Below are 14820 nucleotides of genomic sequence, written 5' to 3'. Positions count from 1 at the left end.
AACCAACCTGGCCCTGGCATCCACCATTCCTGGATACGGAACTTGGAGCAGAGCTATCCATGCACTCCGCTTCATCCACCTGCCAGCTGACACCGTGAAGGACAGACAGGCACAGCCTGCCTTCATCCCCACAGTGTACCCACTAAGCACCTACATGTTTCATAGTCTCCCAACTGTTGGTGCTTGTTATTTTCTCCTACTTGATGTTATCTGCCCTTGAATCCAACTTGTACACTGGTATGACTGAGAAAAGGCAGGACAGTGGCATTCATTTTGTGCCTACTGGGCTCCAGACGTGAGGATGGAGATCTCGTATGCATTATCACATTTTCATTCCTCAAACTGGGCATTTGAGGGAAGAATTAGATTTATGTTTTTTAAAGAACCACTTTATTGAGCTATAATTGACATACAAAAAGCTGTACATGTTTAATATATACGACAATGAGCAGAGAAAAGTATGAAACCAAAATCACAATCTAGAGTTTGGAGACACCCATGAAACCACCACCACAATCTATGCTGTAAACATATCCCACCTCCCAACGTTTCCTCCTATGATTAGGCCTTTTTTTATAGATGAATTAATTGAAGCCAAGACAGGTAAAGTACCTTGAATAAGGTTATCTGAGAACCCACTGCTCATATTCCCCCGCTAACTCATCTTCATTTTATTACATCCACACAGGGCCCAAGGCACCAGTCTGGATGGCACCTATATGCCAGCCATGATGTCATGTCCATGAGTCAGGAAACCTCGACTCTGGCCTCGGCTGTGCTATTAATTGGCTGGTGGTTCAGTTTCTCATGTGGAAAGTGAGAAAACTGAATTAGCTGAATCCAGACCCTTTCACTGCTCTGGAAGTGCTATGCCTCTGGTTTCACAACTTTTGAGGCCATTAGACATTGCTTCTGCTTTAGAGAACTTTAGTCTGCAGATCTATGCCTTACTGAGGCTACGCTGCTTTAGCCTCTGCAAAAATATGCCACCATCTTTGACGTTCTTTACTCCTTTGCTAATCTTTTCACATAACGTGTCATTCAACAAAGCAGAATTGAGTACCACCACACAGGATGATTCCCAAGGAAACTTTGAATTCACCTAAACGGTTTCTCAGGTATAATTTGGTATATTATCTTCTTTACCGCTCTGGACTATAAGAGTTATTTAGAAACTGCCCTCCCTCACCCCCCATTTCTGGTAGTGGAAATCTTTGCCACATGAAGTCCTTATTCAGAATTCTAAGATGTAAACCAAATGTCAATGGGCATGAAAAAAAGTTATATCAACAGCTCAGGAAAAAAATCCTGTTGGGAAAAAAGATTTGGTACTGGAAAGACTTTTATGGATAGGAAGTTAGACAAACTTTCACACACTAGAAGTGAAAAGCAATGTGGAGGTCAAAGGGCGGCGCAGAAGGCTCAGCATAGGCTGGTGGGCTGGAGCTCAAGACTCCTGAAATTGATGGATACATCTTTTTAAGAGTGGACGTGTCAATCATTTCTTTAAAATTGGGCAGCCCCCAAACTACCCTCTTCTTTTTTTAATAAGGCACTCTGTGAACCAGAATGGGTCTGAAGAGACTCCCTAATATTCAATTTATTTATTTATGTATTCTTTTCTTAGAGAAGGGAATCTTGCTATGTTGCCAGAAGTGCTAGGATCATGGCAGTGGGCCACTGCCCCCAGCCCCTACTATTCCATTTTAAAGTGTAAGGTATCTGTGATGTAAATCCTGTCCATTTCCTCAATTTTGTGTGCTATACACATAAACACCCTTAGGTGAGTGGGGCTTTCTGTTTGTGTAGGGTGGTTGTCGGGAGTGAAAAATAAGGAAAAGGACTGAGTTCTGCATAAACTAAATTAATTCACTGAAAGCAAAAACTACCATTTATCAAGTGCTTCTGGGTCCCAGACAATATATTAATGCTTGGTACATTTAATCTTCAAAACCTGAGGTCCCCAACCCTTGGGCCACAGACCAGTACCAGTCCATGGCCTGTTAGGAACTGGGCCACACAGCAGGAGGTGAGGGGGGGGTGAGTGAGCAAAGCTTCATCTGTATTTGCAGCCATTGCCCATCACTCACATCACCGCCTGAGCTCTGCCTCCCCTCCCCACAATCTGTGTCTTCCATAAAACCGGTCCCTGGTGCCAAAAAGGTTGGGGACCACTGCTCTGAACAACTTTGGGAATGAGGTGCTATTATTATTCCCACTTTGGAGATTATCAAACTAAAACCTAGAGAAAATACATTATTTGTACCAAGTTACCCAAGAAGCGAGTGGTGAGAATAGGACGTGAATTCACATTCACCTGACTCCAAACTTCCTTTCTTACCCAGTCACCACTCTGCATGGCTGCCCACGATGGACAGGGACTTAATCACAGGGACTATGAAAACTTGGAACAAGTAGCAAGTTATGCTTTCTACTCTTGTCTTCATCCTCCGGAGCTAGTTTTTGCTATTAAAACATTTTGCACTTTACAAGTAAAAGGAATTTACTAGATAAATATAAACATGGTGTCAACTTCTGTTAGTGCTATTATATAGTGTTTATTAACTTACAAATTGCTCACCATTATACTTTATAAGGCAGATAGATAGTCACATGGCAGAAGGCAGTATAACCATGATGGTTAAGAGTGCGTATCTGAATCCTTCACTTAGACATTTCTTGACTATACGAAAAACCAAGCTAATTAATTAATCTATTTGTGCCGTTACTGTCTCCTTCATAAAATGAAGTTTATAGGCCAATGTTATTACTTTATAGTCACATCTTCATTTTTGACCTAAACTCAATCACCCAGCTTGATCACCCATGCTTTTTTCTCCAGACTTGGATCTTAATATTATTTTTGGCTTATTCTAAAAATATAAAAATCTTTACAAAATAAAAAAGATAGTTACACATAAAGCAAAATCAAACAAAAAAAAACCTCTGAAGACAACTCCATTATTGAAATTTCAAAATATTCCCAGCAATAATATTATTATCTAATTGAACATAGTTTCTTATGGAGGTAATTTTGATTAATATGGGGCAGTTATTACTTTATCATTATCTCAAGTACTATAAAACAGAGAAATCACACACACCCTCCTCTTGTGGGCTCTGGATCCAGATAGCTGGGAGCCCAGTATCACATCCTCAGAGAAATGTCCAAAGTAGTATTCCCTGGTATAGACGCATCAGGAATTAGGGTACAAAAGAACAGAGTTGACTGAGTTTGGGGATGTGGTTCTTAATTTTCCTAATAACTAAATCCTCACAGATACCCAGTGTTCCCAGAGGCTGTCGTCACTCACCGCCACCTCCTTGTCCACTGACTCGATCTACCTCTTTTGGAATTTGCCAATATGCTGCCTCCCCAATTTACACCAACACCCTGGACCTTCTTCCTATTCGGACATTAGCCAGCCAAATTCAAGTCCTGTCTTTGGTTTTCATAATACCTGATTGCCAGATTCAGGTTTCCCTAAATTAACTGACTGCTGCCTTTGTTCCCAAGTTTATACCTAAACTTCTTTGTTTGGCCCAGACAGGTACCACCCATAGTTCAGGTACAACCCAGCCAACCTGTCTTCTAGAGCCTGCAGGTGAAGACAAGTAAGTGCTCACCCTTGGCTAGGAAAATCTGGAAGGTAGAAGACAAGAACAGAGCCACACAGTGACAATAAAACTAGCAGGCTGGAAAAATGAAATAAGCATAAGACCTGTATACTGACAACTTTGAAGCACTGCAGAAAGAAATTAAAGAAGACCTATTTAGGAGATGTATACATGTTCAGAGACTGACAGACTCAGTGTTCTTAAGATGTTAATTATGCTCCCCCATTTCAAGTTATCTATAGATTGAAAGCAATCCTTATCAAAATCCCAGCAGCGTGTAGGTGGACAATGATCAGCTGATTCTCCAATTTATACAGAAGCACAAAGAACCTAGAAGAGCCAAAATCATCTTGAAAAGGAAGGCCAAACTCAGAGGAATTATACTTCCTGATTTTAAGGTTTACAGTATCACTGCAGTAATCAAGACAGCGTATTATTCATATAATGATAACAACTGAACAGAATATCAAGTTCAGAACTAGATCCTCACATATATGGTCAACTGATATTCAAGAATCAATGCAGAACAGTCTTAAAGGGCGCTGGATCAACATGAGAATAGACACATATTAAAAAACCCACGACCTTTACCTTACACCATTTATAAAAAAATAACTTGAAATATGTCACGGGTGTAAAGATTAGAGCTAAACCTATATAATTTTCAGATGAGAGCAAAGAAAAAGTCTTCGTGACGTTGGGTTAGGCAAAGTTTTCTTAGGACACAAAAACATGAACCATAAAAGAAACATTAATGAACTAAACTTCATCAAAATTAAAAACTTTTGCTTTTCCAAAGATACTTTAAGAACATTAATGGTAAACCACATGGAAAATACTTAAAAATCCTTATCTTACAAAGGATGCATGTCTAGAATATATAAAAGTCTCCTATAATTCAATAAAAGATAAACAATCCAATTAAAAATGGGCAAAAGATTACACATTTCACTAAAGAATATTTTTAAAAACCTGGCAAATAAGCACATGCAAAGATGCTCAACATCCTTACTCGTCAAGGAAATGAAAATTAAAACCACACTAGGGTAACACAACAAGGCACCAGAATGATAAAATTAAACGAGTAATGATGCTAATTTTTGGAAAGGATATGAAGCAACTACTACTCTGAATAATAGTTGGGCTTTTCAAAAAATAAATTTAAGGCCGGGCGCGGTGGCTCATGCCTATAATCCTAGCACTTTGGTAGGCCGAGGTGGGAGGATTGCTCAAGGTCAGGAGTTGGAAACCAGCCTGAGCAAGAGCGAGACCCCGTCTCTACTAAAAAAAATAGAAAGAAATGATCTGGACAGCTAAAAATATATATAGAAAAAAATTAGCCGGGCATGGTGGCCAATGGCTATGGTCCCAGCTACTTGGGAGGCTGAGGCAGAAGGATCTCGTAAGCCCAGGAGTTTGAGGTTGCTGTGAGCTAGGCTGACACCATAGCACTCTAGCCCGGGCAACAGAGCAAGAGTCTGTCTCAAAAAAAAAAAAAACAACTAAAGTTAAAATATACTTACTATGCACCCCAGTGATCTCACTGCTATTGACTCAAAGGAAATAAAAACATCCATCCACTCAAAACCTGTACTCAGGCCAGAAGCAGTTGCTCATACCTATAATCCCAGCACTTTATGACACCAAGATGGGAGGATCACTCAAGGCTAGGAGTTCGAGATCAGCCTGAACAAAACAGCGAGACCTCATCTCTCCAAAAAATAGACAAGCCAGCTGGGTGTGGCAGCACTCGACTGTAGTCCCAGCTACTCAGGAGGCTGAGGCAGGAGGATCACTTGGTGCCAGGAGTTTGAGGTTGCAGTGAGCTATGATGACACCACTGCACGCTAGGTGGGATGACAGAGCAAGACTCTGTCTCAAAAAATAATAGCAATAAAATAAAAATAAATAAACAATAATAAAAGAAAAAGAGAAAAGTTAGGTGAGTGGCGTGGGGTACAGTTATAGTCCCACCTTATTTGGAGGCTGAGGCAGGAGACTTGCTTGAGCCCAGGAGTTTGAGGCTGCAGTGAGTTATGACTGTGTCACTACATTCTACCCTAGGCAATACACCAAGACGCTGTCTCTAAAAAATCCCCACCTATACATAGATGTCCACAGCAGCTTTGTTTACTATATTCCCAAACTGGAAATAATCCAAATATTTCCCAACTAGTGAATGGCTATATAGAAAAAAAGTGCAAAACTTAGTGATAATTACATTCCATAAAACACTACTCACCAATAAGATGGAAAGGACTCCTGATACATGCAAAAACATTGATGCATCTCAAAAGGTGCTAAGTGAAGGAAAATTTTCATTAATGTAAAATTCTACAAAAAGCAAAACCATTGTGATAGAAAATAAATCAGTTATTGCCTGAGCATGTGGGTTGGGGGAAGAGAATGACTGCAAAGTGACAGGAGAGAACGTTTTGGGGAGGGAGGAGAGAGAGGGAGGGGAGAGGGAAAAGGAAGGAAGGGAGGGAGGAAAGAGAAGGGAAGGGGAAAAAGGAAAGGAAAGGGAAAGGGAGGGGAGCGGAGGGGAGAAAAGAAAGGGAAGGAAAGGAAAGGAAAGAGGGAAGGGAAGGGAAGAGGGAAGGGGAGGGGAGGGGAGGGGAGGGGAGGGGAGGGGAGGGGAAAGGGAAAGGAAGACAGAAAACATGAGTTTGTGTTTTAATAACATGCAGAGTAAAATGCTGTAAGACTTACTAGAAAGAAAGAGACTGATAAAGAGGCTGCTTGAAGATAGGCCCCTGGGAATTTGTCAACTAGGTTTAAGCACACATCACAACAGGCTTGTGCTCCCTGAATTTTCAATAGAGCGTTATTTATTAACATCTGGCAGTCAAGGTAAGACTGCTTGCTCTTGCAAAAGATTAAGATATCACAAGAGGGTTGCTAGGATCATCATCCCCATACTTAGAATAGCCCCAAGAGAGCACAATTCTAAGTGGAAACATAGGCTGTGTTCAGTCCTGGGTTGGCCCTGGAGGGTTCCCCAAGGGCTGAACACATAGATCCACATTCAGCTCCACTAGGATCTTTCTTATCAGAAAAGAAGACAGCGTGTGATGAAAACCAATTGCTAAGAGCTGGACATTATCATTTCAGAATTTTCCAGAATGAAATTAGCTCTACCATATGTTTACACCCTTGGGAGATGCCCTTTAAATTATATCTTAATGCATGAGAGAACCCTTACACTCACGGGAGAACAAGAACAATAGCTGTTCCTTAAAAAATAACCAATGAGCAAAAAGCACGAGCTAGCAATTAGGAAGGACACATCACATTTCGTTTCTTCAACCAAAGCAGTTCCCAATGGAGATCTCACGTCTCAGAGCCAAGTTCAGTTGTTTGCAATGTCCGAGCTAAATATGCTGATACCAACTTCCAGGATGAAGCACGGAAGTAAAAAGGCAAAACATGATAAATCAAGAAGTACTGTTTTCTCTGTTCCTAGAGGCAACTTGGTACGGAAAGGCACCTGTGTGGCCTGAATAAGTGACTTAACTTCTCTGGGTCGGACTCTGTCTCCACCTCCTCTCTTCCCTCATCATTCCTTTTAATTAAATATAACAGTAACTGCCTTGATGCACTATCATGAGGTTTAAAAAGCAAGCCTACTCAGAAATAGAAATAAACTTTCCCACATCCCCATCAAGCACCTTCAGCAATTATCAATGCGTGATCTTGTGGTTTTGTACCCCATAAGCTTTCTCTGTGCCACCCCTGAAGATTATTTTATAGCAAATTCCAGACATACCATTTCACTCATAAACATTTCAGGATGTATCTATAAAGGACTATTAGAATCACAGTACTACTATCAGCTCCCCAGATTCCAAGTTATTAAACATTTTAGTAGGAGCTGCTGAAGGTAGAAACCAACATTTCAGAAGAAGTTGGATTTTTTTTCTTTTACTCTCATTCATTAGGGAATGGGATTTACAGGAAATCCACCCCCACCATTGTTTACTTAGTAGGCACAAAAACTATATCAATTAGGAAATATGACAATGCTTTTTCTTCTAAAATACCAATAATTATAAATTTAAAAATTTATGATTTGCATTGTTTTTTCTAAGAAGTCGAATAAATCATGATGCACTAAAGAGCTGTGGCACCCTGTAGTGTTCCTGATAATGGTAACAAATGGAATAATCACATTAATAATCTACTTCCTGTACCCAAAGATACACGTAGTAACTCTACTTCTTACGGTACCTTAGCTACCCAAAGGATTTCGGTGATATTAGGAGGAGATAGTACACCTTTTTAATGAAATCATTATTCCAGTTTTTTGTTGGGGGGGATAGCATCAAAACCTAATCCTAAAATTCAAGGACTATATTACAATGTAATTTCAAGTAAAAGATGCTATTAGGAACATGAGGGCCATATTGCAGTTTTGATTTTGGATCTTTAGGGGACATCTTAAAGTATTATTTTGTAAGCTCTAACAGTTTTTCCATTGCAATAGTTCTCATGGTTCACAGACTCTCAGTGGAAGATCTGATGGTCAAGACAGTAATCCGCCACAACATAATGGACATAGCAATGAAGAAAGCAAAGACAACCACGAGGCCAGCAATAAGGAAAAGTGAAGAGGTGTTTTAATGGGTCTTCTTGCATGTTTTTCCTGAATTCTAGTTTTTAATCACAGTACTGTTCCAAGGTTATTTGCACAAGGGGTTATTTTTTGATCAGTCAGTTCCTGAATTCAGTAAGCAAGTTGCAAAAAGGCAAAAATAAAAAAACTTTGTAAATTTGCCAGTGTATTTAGGGGCCAGGTGACAACCTAAAGAAAATAATTATTTTTCCCTGGACTTCTTTTACTGATACACCATTAACAAATAACTTGCTTTCACATTTTTTAAAATTTTGAGTGCCACAGGATGTTAAGAATTAGATGGAGAATCACAGCCTATTTTATACTACTTACCCTAATATAACCAGATATGGAACTAGTTATCCAAGTCTTATCATAGTTTGTTCCACTGTCCACCTGAAGGACTTGGAATCAAGCATCCCTTCTCATTCTGAAAGTAAGGGCGTTCCTGTTGTCTCTAAGTATTATTAAGATTTGTAATATGTTGGCATCACAGATAAAACATTCCCATATTCTTTAAAGAGAATTCAATTAAAAGCTAGAAATGATGGAGAAGAAGGCTTGGTCCATTATGCTTCCCTGAGTACTTGCTTGACCACCATAACACTTTGGGAAGACAAGATAAAACATGATAATATAAAAGTTTGAACGAGAAATGATGACAAGTGTCTTAATAACAAATCGGGTAATTTTTGGTTTTGTTTGTCTTTTTAAAAAAATGTAATGCACAGATTTAATGTCTTTTTTTTTTTTTTCCTCATCAGAAAACCTTAATCACCGTTGTCACAACTTTCTTTTCCCCCTTTCTTTGGGCCATCCAGTGAAGAGACGGAGAGACAGAAATATCTCTGAAGGGGTCGGGCGCAGTGGGTCACACCTGTAATCCTAGCACTCTGGGAGGCCAAAGCGGGCAGATTGTTGGAGCTCAGGAGTTCAAGACCAGCCTGAGCAAGAGTGAGACCCCGTCTCTACTAAAAATAGAAAGAAATTATATGGACAGCTAAAAACATATATAGAAAAATTAGCCAACCATGGTGGCACATGCCTGTAGTCCCAGCTACTTGGGAGGCTGAGGCAGTTGGATTGCTTGAGCCCAGGAGTTTGAGGTTGCTGTGAGCTAGGCTGACGCCATGGCACTCTAGCCCAGGCAACAGAGTGAGACTCTGTCTCAAAAAAGAAAAGAAAGGAAAAGAAAAAGAAATACCTCTGAAGGATTCCACACTAGATAACTAGGTTGACATCCCTGGAATATAGAGAATACTTGAGAAGTTTGTAATTGCTTTCATTTGAAATATTTAGGCTGAAGAAAGTTTCAAATTTTTATAAGCATAGGTTTCGATGTTTAAAACTTGTTTTGAGGGAGGAAGATCCCTTTGTCTTCATTTGCAAGTAATTAAACATAATGGCCAACTGTATGTGTGCAGTATTAACGGCTATGTTATACAGTAAATGTGGATCAAAATCCATTTAGAAAATGTTAAACTGTTTTTCCAGACATGGTTGCAGCATGCTTTCTATTAGCGTGTATGTTAATGTGTAACTGATAGTAGAACAAAGTTACATCTTTAAAACTACCACTTGTATAAACTTTTCCTCTTTTCCCAAATACCATGGGTTTTCTGCATATTTTTAACAAATCTTGGATTTACCAGACTGCCTTTCCGCGGGTTGTGGGGTTTGCAGAAGTTGAGCATTTTTATGGTAGATAAAATGTTACTGGTATACAAGTACTCACGCTCTCCTTTTGTCAAAAGCTAATTTTAATCTCACAGTCTACATTGTGCTGCACTATCCTGTTTCTGTGAAACGACGTGTGTTCTGTACACCCTTCTGCATGCCAACTAGAAATGATGCTGAACTGACAATTCTATGAGTTTTGTTAACTTTTGCAGGTTATTTAGCTTTGTAGCTCGGAATTCAGTGAAGTCGTACGATCTCCCTGCAGAGAACAGACTGGGTATACACAGGAATGAATCTGGCTTCAGGGTTCAATCATCTAAGATCCTTTATAGGCACGAGTAACTGATACTGCAAACTAAATAATCTTATTTTTGAGAAATGTCTCATTTCTAAGTTTTCTTAATACTCATTATGGAAGTATTTTTTTACTTGGAGAAAAGTCAATCTGCGATGCTTATGCAGTAAATATAAGTAAGGGAACTAACCTATTTGAAAACATGGCTGTATTAGAGGGGACTTTTTATTTTCATGTCGGTATCATACAACATTAGCTGTCCCATCGCAGTACTTTCAGATAGTCTGTATATTGATGTATAGAGATTATATCAGGGTGAAAACAATGACAACAAAAACTTTAAGGGTATATTCACTAAAGGATGGCATTTCTAAGACATTTTGAATATTGGGTCATTGGGTGGGTTTTGATAGAAAAGGATACTTCTCACGTTTTCAAACTATATGAATACAGGAAAATAACATAGCAGTTTGTGTCTAACATTGTACGGTTTGACCTCTAGGATAATTGTTTTCATCTACAGATTAAAAATTTGGGCCGGGCGCAGTGGCTCACGCCTGTAATCCTAGCACTCTGGGAGGCCGAGGTGGGCGGATCGTTTGAGCTCAGGAGTTCGAGACCAGCCTGAGCAAGAGCAAGACCCCGTCTCTACTAAAAATAGAAAGAAATTATATGGACAGCCAAAAATATATATAGAAAAAATTAGCCGGGCATGGTGGTGCATGCCTGTAGTCCCAGCTACTCGGGAGGCTGAGACAGGAGGATCGCTTGAGCTCAGGAGTTTGAGGTTGCTGTGAGCTAGGCTAACGCCACGGCACTCCCTCTAGCCTGGGCAACAGAGTGAGACTCTGTCTCAAAAAAAAAAAAAAAAAAAAAAAATTTGAATTATTTCAGTAACTGGATTTTTACTTTTGAGAGGTCTTACAATGGAACTAGGAGCCACTGTTTTGAGAGAACCCCCATAAAGACCAGTCATTATCTGTTTGGTTCTTAACTATAGTTTTAATCTGGACAGATTTATTCTAGTTAACCTACAAGTGTCAACGTGTAAACTTGTTTTGATTAAAGAATTTTTCTGTCAAACTCTATTAGTAAATTACTTCTTTGCTGTTTATAAGACTAAGCGATGGAATTACGGATTTGCTGCCAAGGAAATAATTTCTTAGCTGGTCACAGAGATTGTGTTCTGTGGGCAGACAGGGTAACTAAACAATAAGCTAAATATGGCAAAAATAAAGAAAATGGTATTTATCTTTTCTTCAACCTCCCTTTTTTTCCTGAGTCCCAACAGATCTAGTTTTACCAAGAAGCCACAGAATATTCAACTTCTAGAGACAGAGCAGCATTCTAATAATTTATGTCTGCTTTGGCATGTTTCTTAAAGCACAGTTGTCTTCTCAAGAGATTTTCTCTATTTGTCCTAAGCTGATTCACACATAACTAACTCTCTCAGAACTCTTTACGAAAAGTCTTATGAATGGTTATCAAGAACTATTGGGAGCATTGGCTCAGCTTAAACTGGGTAGCTGGTCAAAACTCCACAGCTGAACAAGCCACTAAGTGATAATTTCAATGAAACAGCTAGCCAAAAAAAAGTATGTATAAACAACACCTATTTTGTGCTGGGGTTTTCTTTTTTTTCCCCCTTTATCATCATTGGATAACATTTTAAAGAGTAAGTTGATACATGACCCAGCAGGATAGAGTGTTGAAGGTTTCTCAGGTGCTTGGAGAAATTTCAGATACACCATCTGAATCAGAGAACCTGATTACGACTTTGTGTGTGTGAACATTATAGGGTCCTTAAGCCTTATAATTGCTATTATGCCTAGTGATTTCAAATAGTATGCTGACAGATTTACCTTGTTTTGCTGATGCAGTAACGTCAGTGTATGTTCCTAAACCCACACACTTACCTGGATGTCAGGTCAAGATGAGATCCGCCATCTAATCCTGTACAAGAGCAAAGGCTTTTAAAGGGCTCTGTGAGGGCTTCACTAACAACTGGTTTTGTCTCATTGGCCAGAGAAAGGATGATCTGTCGGAAGTAGCAAAGCCATATCCTTAAAGAATTAAGAAACAAAGAAAGGTGAAATAGGCACAACTGTGTTTATATTTGTGTTGGATAATTTGGCAACACACAGATGATGATAGAGATGACCAACCTTTCTCCCAGTAAAATCCAAATGTTTAATTATTCTTTTTGACAAAGATGTTTAAAGAAATAGCTATTGCTTTTCTATATATAGTGATTTTTGTGTATGTGCATCCAATATATCAAAATGGAATTCATTTCTAACTACAAACAATATTGATAAGTTCATGACATCATTGTCATATTTGCTTTAATTAGCATGTTGTGTTTAATAGGATGAAATAGAAATGAAAGCTGTCTTAGATCCGAGATTTTGTAGCTCCAAAATATACAAAGTTAAGAATTTCTTTTGACTGCAACTTGGTGGGAATAGCTGTATGACTGATATACAACACACTGACAAATTGTGGGAGTAACCTAGTTAGTCTTTCTACTCAGTTTCACCAGGAATCCATAATAGGTATCTGAGTCTTTGGTGACAATGTTAACCTTAAGAACTAACACTTTGAATAAATAATAAAACAGTGTTTTAAATGGTACCTTTCTTCTTTGTCCACTAAAATGAATGCATTGGCAGCACACATGGAATAATGCATTATGACAATAATTAACTTTCTACTAGGTTTGCTGTTTTGAGAGTATGAATTGAATATGATAAAAGTAAACGGACCCTTACATATTCATGCATGACCTAAAATGAATGCAGTATTAATAAAAGCATGAGGGCCAGATGCGGTGGCTCACGCCTGTAATCTAGCACTATTGGGAAGCCAAGATGGGAAGATTGCTTGAGGCCACAAGTTCAAGACCAGCCTGGACAACACAGCAAGACCCCATCTCTGAGAAAAAAAGAAAAAGGAATAAAAAATACATTTTACCTGTGGAATTTTAGAAATTGGATATATCACTTATTTATCTTAAATCTATGGTTTTCCAGTAGAATTTTCAATTTGCTCAATTTTAGCACTCTTCAATACAGGAAAGTAAAAACATAGGAACATTATAAGCTGGCCAAGGAGTGGCCACTTAATTCCCTATAGTGATCCTCTGTGTACTAACTGAATGAATCAGTGAATGAGAACCATGCGAGACATACCAGAAACAGGTGCTTGTCATCTCCAAACCAATCGACTTCACTGATATGTAGCATTTCAAGTCCATAAAACATAATTTCACCGTTGTTTATTTATATGGTAAATGTCTGTTCTTAGCAATCCAGATGAATTTAAATATAAACTAGGAAAGAGAAAGTAAAACTTTATGATGCATTCAAAATCTATTTTATAGCACTCTTGAAAGTCTTAAACGGTATTACATTTTCCACCCAAAAACGTTTCCAGAACATATTTGAATATAGATAGCTACAATTTTCTCTGATGATCTGGACCTGGGAATTTATGAAAAAGTTTCCTTTTCCCTTTGGCTCAGAATGAGAGAAAAGCGTAACTAGGATTATTATAGTTAGAGGACCAGAGGAATGGAAGAGCTGGGCCAGAAACACTCCTGTGTTTACTTGTTTTCTTTTTGCTTATGGAATACTGGATAGTATTAGCTAAGACATAGTGAACCAGAGCTAGTAGTCAGTAGGATCTTGATTGTTCCATGTCTCCACAGTCATATAAACCCTATTTTTTTCATCTTCATACTAAACTGACATATTTTAAACTCATAACACTTATGATTCATAGAAAGTTTCTGTCAAGAATTGAAGCTTCAATTTAAATGTTACTTCTGTGAAGATATGAACATATACTCAAGATCTTTTTACTTTCATTATTAATGTAGTCTCATTAAAATGTCTTACGTGCCTAGTTCCTAACAAAACTAAACTTAACATTACAAAAGAGCCCACTATAAGATTAAATTACACAATAGCTTTTCTTAATATGATATTTATTAAATAATTCACTCTTATTTCTCTCCCTAATTTTTGTGACAGATATTTGAAGGACTTTTACCGTGGAAGCCTCATGGTAGATGGTGTAGCTCTCACATTCTTCAAAGAATTTTCAAAACACTTCCACCACTCGAAGTATCATTAATTGCATTCTATCATAAGTAAAAAACACTCTGGACAGAGAATGAACAGGATTAGGAGAAAGAATCAGAATACGTATATCTGACCAAGGATTCAAATTTAGCACTTCTGTAATGCAGTAAGATACAGTAAGATAAACAACCCACTTACAATGGGTAAAAAGCACTCTAAAGGAAAAAACATACTTTCGAATAACCACTAAATTAAATATATTTCTAAACATTTAAATATAATCAAGTTACTTTATAGGAAAATCTCTGATTCGAGCTTTTCTTTGGATAGCTTTAGCTTATTGTTCCAAGTGGATGATGGTCCTCAGTGGCATTTCTTAGAAATAAAGTAACCATCCAAGAGAACAGTTATTTCAGAAGGCTGCACTTTTCTCTGTGTGTGTGTGTATATGTGGCTATTCTTAAAGGTTCCAGGATCAACATAAAGATAAACAAGGAATTCCCCCAGTTTGTTGCCTTCTGAATCAT

General features: G+C 38.4%; 1 protein-coding gene across 1 annotated transcript in view; it reads right to left on the bottom strand.

Moving 5' to 3' along the window:
* LOC138385910 (MAP/microtubule affinity-regulating kinase 4-like) overlaps nt 1–13412 on the bottom strand; it is a 94088-nt gene extending 80676 nt beyond the window's left edge. Inside the window, exons 1-2 of the mRNA XM_069472095.1 lie at nt 13400–13412; nt 12125–12246 (exon numbers count right to left, since the gene is read on the bottom strand). The gene's annotated coding sequence lies outside the window, so the exon portion shown is untranslated. The remainder of the gene's footprint in view (nt 1–12124; nt 12247–13399) is intronic.
* Between the last annotated feature and the right edge of the window lie 1408 nt (nt 13413–14820).

The sequence above is a fragment of the Eulemur rufifrons genome, chromosome 7, assembly GCF_041146395.1.
Source record: "Eulemur rufifrons isolate Redbay chromosome 7, OSU_ERuf_1, whole genome shotgun sequence".
In the NCBI taxonomy this organism is placed as follows: domain Eukaryota; kingdom Metazoa; phylum Chordata; class Mammalia; order Primates; family Lemuridae; genus Eulemur; species Eulemur rufifrons.
Note: the sequence above shows the minus strand (reverse complement) of the source record. Positions and strands in the feature narration are given on the sequence as shown.